This window comes from Morone saxatilis, unplaced genomic scaffold, assembly GCF_004916995.1.
Source record: "Morone saxatilis isolate NCDOM2014 unplaced genomic scaffold, NCSU_SB_2.0 Contig23, whole genome shotgun sequence".
Taxonomy (NCBI): Eukaryota; Metazoa; Chordata; class Actinopteri; family Moronidae; genus Morone; species Morone saxatilis.
The window spans coordinates 19573618-19583943 of NW_023339796.1; the positions used below are offsets into that span (position 1 = coordinate 19573618).

General features: G+C 40.7%; 1 protein-coding gene across 1 annotated transcript in view; it reads left to right on the forward strand.

The window, feature by feature from the left end:
- The window catches only part of LOC118334823, a gene marked incomplete at its 5' end in the record, with an annotated part of 80875 nt that overhangs the window by 5667 nt on the left and 64882 nt on the right, over window positions 1–10326 (forward strand).

Consider the following 10326-nt stretch of genomic DNA (forward strand, 5'->3'; position numbering starts at 1 on the left):
TATATTTCATTTCTGCCAATAGATTCTCCTAAATGTTACAGACTGGATCTTTAAAGAGGGACTTCACAGATTTTACACAATATAATGTAGAGTACCCTTTAAAGTCATAATCTTTAACATTTTCATAGACCCAATTTTTGACACTATATATGGCTGGTGTTTCAGTGGCGGAGTCCGCCATTTTGCCACATTTTTTCCAAAATGTTCACACTGTGGTTATTACTACTTTTACGCAAGTAAAACGATGCGACTTCTTCTACTTCAGTTGTAAGCACGTGCTTTTAATTTCATCTCCTGACCTCAAGGGAGGCTGACATAAATACACATTCTGGAAAACACAAATACTTCTTTGTGACACAAATCCACATTGTGTTTGTAAACAAACACATCACAAAACACAGAAAGCTAATAAGTCCTGCTTCACAGTCATAAATAACACTACTGAGATAAAAGGGTCCTTTATGAAAGAAGGAAGGAGGCGAGAGGCATGGAGACATAAAATATAAAAACAAGGAAAGTGTGTGATGGTGCCAATAGGAGGGCCAACACTAACTGTAAACACACACACCTCCTGACAAGGAATTCATCAATAATGTCTCTTGCTCTGTGTTTTCACGTTCTTCCACTCTTACTCTCCCTGTAGAAATCATTTAGCCTCCGGGTCCGAGCACAGCAGGGGTGAGACAGCAATTAGAGAGTGACTACGGTGTTGGAGGGAGGGAAGAGAGGGGGAGATAACAAGGCAGAAGAGAAGGAGATTACCATGCAGGATGAAGAAGGGATGATGCGGAAGTAAGGGGGTGAAACTGTAGCGAGAACAGAAAGAGGTTAAGAAAGAAAGGGGATGTATGGTACAGTCAGGGCAGAGTTAATGGCATGCGGATATACAGAGCGGAGGGGTAAGGGAAAAAAGTGAGATTGGTGGAAAGTGAGGAAAGGTTAATGGCTTACAACTTGCGGAGGGCAAAAATGTGTGAGGCAGTTTAAGAAAAAAGAGAAGAGGGGAAGGAATGAGAGATCACACACGCTTCTAAAGCTGACCTCACAGCCCGTCGAGGCCTGAAGCAAGCCGGAGAAAGACAGACCGGAGAGAGAGAAGGAGAGGGTTATGAAAAGAGGCAGCCGGGAATCCAGGGCATCAGCGCAGAGACGGGCAGGGTTTACACAGAGGAAAATACAAGAGAGGAGGGGAGAAAAGAGTGAGAGAATGGAGAAAGCAGTTAAATACCATTTTATTGCAAGCCCCTGTGGAGACCACATTCAAATGTGTCTCTGTGCTGAGTGGGTGCAGGATCACATAGAGAAAATAATAGACGGGATGACTGAGGGAACAAGGCTACAAGGGGAGAAGAAGAGGAAGAAAAGAGGGGAAACTGTGGAGTCTATTAAAGATGGAATTCAAAGGAAACACAGCCTGCCTTTCTCTCCTTTATTTCCAATCTCCCTTCTCTCTTTATAGACCGTGTTTCATCTCGGGATAATGTCGAACAAATCAGCAAAGCGAGCATCTGAATTTAAAGCATCGTTGTCCCGGATGTGAGAATGGCAGTATTTCATCTCTGAGAGTATATGAACCGCTTAGAATACATCTACACCATTTCAACCTAATATAAAAATGCATTTGTAGATAACCCTAGAAATGTGGGTTAGTATGTGTGTGTTAACTTTAACAAAACATGGTAATGCAATAACATAAAGTAAAGCACAAATTGGGAGTTGGAACTGGTTTATCTCTTGAGGGGAACCCGTCAAGGTTAGCCGTGTCAATGGTGAGAAACACAGTGTGTGTTTAGCCCGGGCCCAGTAATGTGACATAGGGAATATGTGAAGTGAAGAGGCTGTGCAGGAGTCGAATTCATGATTATGCATAGCCCAGTGTGAGCACTGTGACCGTGACCTTGAGCTAATATTTATGCGTTGGCCCGTACCGTGCACTCCACTTCTCCCCGTGGCCCCGAAGGAGCCTGTGAGTCAGGGAGCGAGGGCACGGCGAGAGAGGAGGGCAGAGGATGGCTAGAGAAGAAGAGGAGTCACATGACAGAAAGGGAGAGAGACAGAGAGAGAGAGAGAGCGAGCGAGGGGAATGAAGGCAAGAGCTGAAAGGTGACACAACTCACCCTCAGGCAGCTATAGTGGAACAGATTAATGCAGCTAATCATAGGATCTGGGCCGTCAATCATCACTGTTGCTAAACAAGTCTGATTCGAACTTTAGCATATGAATAAGCTGCCGTTTACCAGTGGGTGACACAATGCAATATACATATCTTTATGTAGCTGCAGTGATTTGTTGTCTGTTTTAATGTTTAAGTTTTTACTCAATCTGAGCTTCAATATTACCCAAAATATCACCACATTATCAGTATCAAAGTACTAAATCATTGGCTTTAATCAGTGTGGAGTATTCCCAGATTAACACTGATGCTGTGGTAAATTGGGTTGTTGGGCAAGCTTCTGAGATTTGAGCTTTAGTTTTCTTGGACTAAATTCCAGCACTAAAGGAAGAAAAGTTGGTAATCCAAATATGGTAAAAAAAAACAACAACTAAGCAATCTAATAAATTTTTTAGCACATATAAGAAATTGGACTCCAAACTGTAAAATGGGTGATATGAAGTTGAAGTTAAATGTTGGTTGTCATGCTAACATGCTCATGTTACACAGGCATAATATTTGTATATTTCTGTTCATCATCTTAGTCTAGCCTGTTAGTGTGCTATTAGCTAACTGAAAGGCTAGAAACAGGGGATTAAAATTGTTCACTGGAAGTTTTCATTTTGTTTATTTAGGCCATGAAACTTTATTCCTTGTGAAACTAAATGAGCAACCATGTTTTAACTAAACATAAATCACTTGAATTGTATTTGTTATGGCAAATGTGTAGATGCCTTTTTGTACATCTGACAGACAGGAAACAATGTTAACATTCATTTGAAGTCATGTTTCTGGCCACTTGGTGATATAAATCCAATATTCACATTCTTTTAGCTGTTTTTAGTCATCTGAGCCTAATATCTGGCTCTTCTTGGCTCTTTCTCCACTATGTTCACTAGCTAGTGTGTCTGCCTGCTGTTTGGTGCTAAGCAGTAGTGTACAGTAGGTTTATAAAAGCTATTTTGTTGAAAACAGCCACCTGCTGATGCTGAAAACAAGGTTGATGAAAGCAATGAGAGTTTAACCAAAGAGTAAAACTGCAGGCTTTACAACCAATGTAATGAGCAGAAATACGCTGAAATACTCCGCTAAACTGAGTCATTTCATTCATTGTTAACATAGAAATATGGATTAGAGCAGCTTTAAGTCAATTAGCATTGTAATAAAAACATCAATAGTTTAATGCATTTCTTTGCACACTTATTAATAGTGGGATGTGGGAAGTTTTTTGTGCCCAACAGCTGGTGTGAGTAGTGGAGGCCATGTGAGAGAGGAGGCTCAGCCACAGAGGAGAGAAGGTGCACGGCGAGGGCAGGTCAGAAGAAGAGAGCAGGGTCAGGATGAGACGAGCAGGAGGCCAGTGGAGGGCAAAGCGAATGGGTGATAGGTGGCACCTGATGGGAAGAGGGTGACAGAGGTGAAGAAATAGGAGGAGGAAGATGGGAGCAGAAGAGAAGGAGAGGAGGGAATCTTCAATTCAGCTTGCTGACAGATGCAGACACACAGGTTAATATTTTAATGCATCCTGAGAGGCATGCAGCACAAACACACACATGCTGAGATGATTCGACTTCAACAATCACACAATAGTGATTAAGCATTGAGTATACACTCCATATAAGGTATTATATAATATATTAAAAGTGTGATAATATGCAAGGACTCCACATACATTTTGTGACTGTACAACTCTATGTTTTTAAACAATATATTACAAATGTATTTTATCCTTTATTTTATGTGACTGTGTGCCATATTTTACACATCCACAAGCTGCACATTCAAATCAAACAAATTCAAATTCACATCAAAAAGCAAAAAATCAATCATACCACCTTTTCACAAAAACTCAATACTAATGAGAAGATAATAAACAGTGCTTGAAATTCCCTTTCATTACTACACGTTGCTCTCTCTCCTTTATATGCACACAGACACAAAGACTTTTGGTTCCTGACGGTAAAAGCCATTCCTCTTGGCAGTGGCACGCAGTGGCATATATGTGGGCGATTTGCCCTTTAAATGTACAGCAGTGAGTTAAGCCTCCAGTGGTCTTTTCCAAGCTCGTCTCCCTCGGCCAAAAATATGATGTGAAGTATACACCACCAGAGTGGAGCACTGAAGCAATAAAACACAAACAATCACCCAGACGAGCCGCCACACACGCATACACACTCCCGCTCATACATCAGCTGATTATGATAATCAAAAGTGGGATTTGCATACTCTGAGGCTAAAAGCACAGTTTTGTCCTGAATAATGTATTGCGGAGGAAGGGAACAGTGGTGACATGCATTGAACAGCTTATGGTGCTAAAGGAAAAGTCTAATAATGATGAATAATGAATGTTCTGTTAGGAAGTGTGTGAGTGGGAGGAAGTGTGTGTGAGTGTGACGGAGAGAGATTTTGCAGTCTTTGTGTGTGTGTGTGTGTTAAAGTGGAGGCCACACAGTGTGCCCTCCAGAGACAGACTGAATTAGATCAAACGAGAACAAGGCAACATGTCCACACCACAACTGAATTAAAGAGCCAATCAATGCCAGCCAAACTTCAATGCCCAATCAATAGTGGATCAATGCTAAACAATTAGCTCCTGCTTCTCATGACGTATTTAAACTGTGTCTCACTGTAAGACAAACAGACAGGGAGCCAGAAGAGACTGTTTTCAATACCGTCTGACATTTTACTATGAGCGCAGAACAAAAGACAATTTCCCCCCCACACACACTCGCTGCGAGAGTGGGTTTGATTGAAAGTTCAGACGGAATTTAAAACTTGTCACAGTACAAAGGTCTGTCTTCTGAAGTCACAAGTGCTCCTCAGAGGCTGGCTGGTTTTTGCTTCTGTTTCTGTGGGGGGTTTATGTTTGAGTGCCTCCGCATAATTGGAAGGTGTTTTTGTTTTTTTTGCCTGCACTGATAGCCGAGCAGTGGAATGAGAGCCTGCAAAAGTGCATGCATGAGTGTCACACCTGTGAGAAACACTATTTGCATACTTTTTATGGTTGTGGTTATAATGGTTTATATCGAAAATGTGGTGAAAGAATTTTAAAGTCAAAGGATAATTTTAATTTCTGTCTATACAATATATATGTAGAATTACATAATAATAAAATCTGAGCAGCCTGATGATCAGGCAGGACTTATAAATGACAACTGTATAAAAATCATCTAATCATTTTTCCTCCACCTTATTTGGAGGAAAAATCAAGTGTGTGCACAACTACCGTGTGTACAATACAGTATATTAAAGTTGAACCAGACACTCTCTACAGTGTATGTATAATAAGATTGTCTGGCTTTTTTTAAACTAAATTTACTGCATTTCTAGATCCCATCAATGCCATTGATGACTACAATGTTATTATTACAGACAGGAATTATGGCCAAGACTATGACAACAAGACTCAAATTATGATTTATTTCCTTTGATATAATCAATGACTCATTACGGACTGTATGCATATTATTAGGTCCCCTATGAGCCTACAACAGCGCCAGATATTTAATCTAATACATCAGGCTACAACATCATATATCACTTCATATTATTCACCTTTATGTTTATCATTTAGATACTGGAGGTGAGGCAGCCACTTAGTGCCTGTGTCTAGTTAGCTTATTCAGTGACAGTGATAATAACTATACATTTAGTAACTCTTGATTTAAAAGCAAAGTTTTAGTATGTTATATTATGAAAATAATTTCTTTCATGAGTTTGTAATTTCCAATACAGTCCCTGGAAATAACCACATAATTTGGCAGCAATTATAGGAAACATAAATTTGCTGTGTTGATTTGGTGCACTTCCAATCAAATAATTTGGTTAATTGCTAGCATGTCTAACGATAAGCCAGTCATGAATGCGTGTTTACTAACCTCTACAGAAATAGTTTTTTCTCCCAAATTAGTGCTAAATAACATAGGCCTGCCCAGGAAGTATCTTATTCAACTTGAAAGTATTTAATACATTTGGAACATAATGGAATTCGGAATATATGTGAATTTGCCTTTTATTTCACTTGTGAGACTCACATGAAGGTTAAAATGGAGGTTATGTTGTGTTACGTGTTTTTTGTGTAAGTAAAGAAAATATTAATAATGCTGGAGAGGGTCTTCCTTTTAAAAAATGTAGTTTCAGCATTTTCATACCATACCTTACCTGTTAAATACAAATTATACTGCTGCAGTTAATTCCACTCTTGAATCTGAGAGGCATCACAAGAGCCAACTATACCTGTGTCCACACACTTGTTTGTGTGTACGTGTGCAGGCATTGGTGTGTGTTATATCTCGCTCTCCTGAGTCCCAGATGGGGATCCATCGCTCTCCAGATGGAACAGAGAGCAAAGACATCTGATGATGGTGGAGCTGATCACAGTCAGCCCAGAGAGTTGTTGACTTTAATTATTAGTCGACGTGTAGATGTTGGCCTCAGCTTTGAGCTGTGCTCTATTAACCGCCCCACACTTCCTGGCCGGCTCTCAACTGTTTCTTCTCTCTCCAGGTCAGGCGCTGCTGGCACTCAGAGGCACACACAAAGTACACAGACACAAACACACACACACACATATTCTTAGTCACGCCTTGGCTCCTGGTCCACTCTGTGCAATGACTGTGCCAAGTGGAGGTTCAGCTAGGGCAGAAGGAGACTCAGAGTCATTACACCTCTTTCTTTAAAGTTACTGTGGCCAACACACACCTGCAAAAACTGTTGTTAAAATGGTCACGTATAGTATAAGACACATATGCACACAAACGTACACACACAAACACTTACACATACCCTCAAGCAAAACTACTGATATCTCAGTGGTAGGTGGTCCGTCCACAAGGCACGGTTTCAGTTCAAACAGGCTCTCTGAACTCATATGGGCCCTGTCCCAAATTAATTTTGCTGCCGTTTTTCCCCGACTGGCCTGTTTCTTCAGACATCTCTCTGAATTGGTGGGCCTGCTCCAAATCGATTGGCTGACCCTCTCCCCTCTGCCCCGCTTGACACTCCCTAGCTGATATGAAAGAGCTGGCTTGTTCCCAGCCCCCAGCGATACCTCCACCCAGCCCCGTTGTGGAATTTGACTGGCTGGTGGGGTTTTGCAGTTGCCCTATAGGCCTCTGGTTCTTTTGAAGTCACCACACAGAAGATGAATAGCTTCCGCCCCTCCACGGGCTTACAGAGGAGATTGGGGGATATTCTCACACCTGCCTGTGCACCTCTGCAAACTCTCCCTGATGGGTTTGGGGAATTGAGCCTTGATGCCAATCGCAGGGCGCAGCGGTGCCCCACACTGCTGCTGTACACCTATTGCTGTTTCACGTGAGCAGCTAGCTGACATTTTGTCATCTTTCCTGCCACTGTAAACCCACCTCCCTTTCAGTCCCACACAAACACAGCAAACACACACAAACACATGCTGAATTTGTGGGGGAAAACATCCACATTCATTAGGCTAATGCACAGCTGTGGAAAAAAACACATTTTCCTGGTGTTTTTATGATTTATTGTGCGGCAGAAATGTGAAATTGTGTATATGGGATATTAGTTATTTAAGTGATTTAGAGGTTGGCAGAGAGTACTTTTCCTCCTCGCCTCGTGATTTATGGTTATTGCAAAAATGTGAAATTGAGTATATGAGTATAAGCATATTACCTTATGATAATATAAGTAATTGAAGAGATTTAGGAGTCTGTGGAGGCTGGTTGTTGCATACACAACTGGCGCCAGAGAAAATGGAAATGGCAGCTTATCAAGCTGAAATCACTCTCCAAGCAGAGGTGACACATCAGTAAATTTGGCTTTTGTGGCCAGTGGCTTCATATTGTTTGGCTCTTGATATATTTGATGGTATATCAGGGGGATATGAAATGCAGGAGTTATGAGATGTCATATTATTCAAGTTAAGCGGATGTGAAATATGGTGATAACCAGTTGTGTTAGAATATTGTTTGGATATTTTTGCACACTGACAGGTGGCTGAAAGATATTCTAAAGCTGTGCCACCTCTGTAGCCATAAAATATCCATAGCCATTATATCTGGTTAAGTGCGCTTTCCTTATTATACTTTCCTATTAATCTTGGAGGAACAGATAAGGGTGAGAGGTCAGTCTTAAATGGATTTGGTTTCCTTAGGCTGGGCTCTCTTGCTCCAGAATGACTCTGAGCTGTGCTTTCAATCAGCGCTGCCACCACTCACTGTGGTAATGATGGCCGGGGCTTCATTAAGAAGCTCGTTAAGTCCCCTCGTTAAGCTGCAGGGCCGTTAAGACTTTGATTGTTAATGGCTCTTCGTTAAGGAGAGTGAGGAACCAGGCTCCCATGGTGGTCCTGACCAGTCGGGTGTTTTGGCCAATTGGCCCCAGTTGGCCTCCTCAGAAGATGGAGGATGAGCCCAAACTCAGTACAAGTCAAAATGTAAACACTATTCAATGAACTTGTGTGACCCTGGCTGCAACATAACACAATTTGTTATAGTAGCAAAACCTGTAACGACAAGCATTTTTCTGGACCTCAGAAAAACTCTTAACCCAAAAAAGCCAATCTATACATATTACCTAGACCTAGATTTTTCTACAGTTAGTGGGTAAGGGGTGTGTGTGTTTCCCTCACCGGTACTTTCAAGCTCACACTGTTTTTCTCGCCTTGCACTGATTGCACACTATTTCCTTCTGTCATTTTGAAATAAAGTGAAATTGAGGCATACACCAGTTTGCCTGAACGGTTGCAACATTGCTTCAGCCAGGTTTGTATATTTCTACTATGGATGCCGGTAGGAGGTGCAGGGAGGGCATTTGTTTATTTGACTGGAGTACCTATAGATGGTGCACTAACACACTGGGCAATGAAATCTGTTCCAAGATTGATCCTGAGATTGTGTGGGTGCCACGTGTCAATGCAGTCTGACTTTTATTTGAATTATTATTTGAATTTACATGGCCAGGTCTTAATTGTCCTATAAATACCAATCCGTGACAGTTGGTGGGTGTTGTGTCGGCTCAAAACAAATACAGGAAAAAGGTTAGGTTTCTTCAATACTAGTTAAAGGTCTGGTGTGTAACATTTAGGAGGCTCTATTGTCAGAAATGGAATATGATGTTCATAGATTTGTTTAATTAGTGTATAATCACCTGAATATAGGAATTTTTGTGTTTTCATTATCTCAGAAAGAACCATTTTTATCTACAGATGCCACAGTATCCCAGAATTGATTGACTCATCATGGACATCATGGTCATTGTGGACCTTTTTAACAAAATATATTTTGATATGTCACAGTAAGAGAAACACATTTAAATAATACAATTAATTATGGCTGAATTCCATTTAGCTGCTTCAAGTTGTGCATGATAGCTTACTGTTACACTGTCAAGGCTTACTGGGGAAACGAGCAGAGTTAATGTAAAATTTAATGTTAATGTTATTAGTGACACCTGTGTTTGTCCTGCTATGACAAGTCAACATATCTGCTGTGGAAAAAAGACTATTGAGGTGGTGGAACTGACAGGCACTGAAAATGGGCAGAAAGGGCAAAAATAAACTAAGATGGCGCTGTTGCCATGACAAGAATATTTTGAGAAGAGTTATGTGATGTGTTAAGATGACTTGCTGCTCAAAATCTTTTTAAGTCTTTTGAGGGTCTTTGCACTGTAAAATGCAAAAGAACATTTTCCCCTCTGCATCATAATGTAGTCATCTGCCCTATGTCTGTATACTCAGTATGTTTTACCCATAGACAGTTTAATAAATAGTAGACATAGCTTCTGGGTCTAAACAGGGAAGCTAATATATTAAAACTGCATTTTTTTTTTAAAGGTGACTCCAGGCAAAAATAAGTCAGATTCTATGTAAGTTTATGAGAAAATGACCCTACTCCTGAATTGATTAGTTACCTCAGTAAACAGTTTCCGAATAAGTTTATGTCTCAGTCGCTAGTTTCAAGTCTTTTTCAATACAGCATTATGTTCATTTAGTAAATTATGGTCTTATTTACAGTAAAATAGACCATAAAACAGGGTTATTGATTAATTTGATCAAGTATGAATCAAGATTATNNAAGTCGCTACCACAGCATGTCCTCGGGTTCTGAGTCAGATCAAGATCAGGATAGAGGTGGAGCAATACATATTGTTCCCAGTTCCACACACTTGTCCTTATATGGTCACTTCTGGCTCCAAAA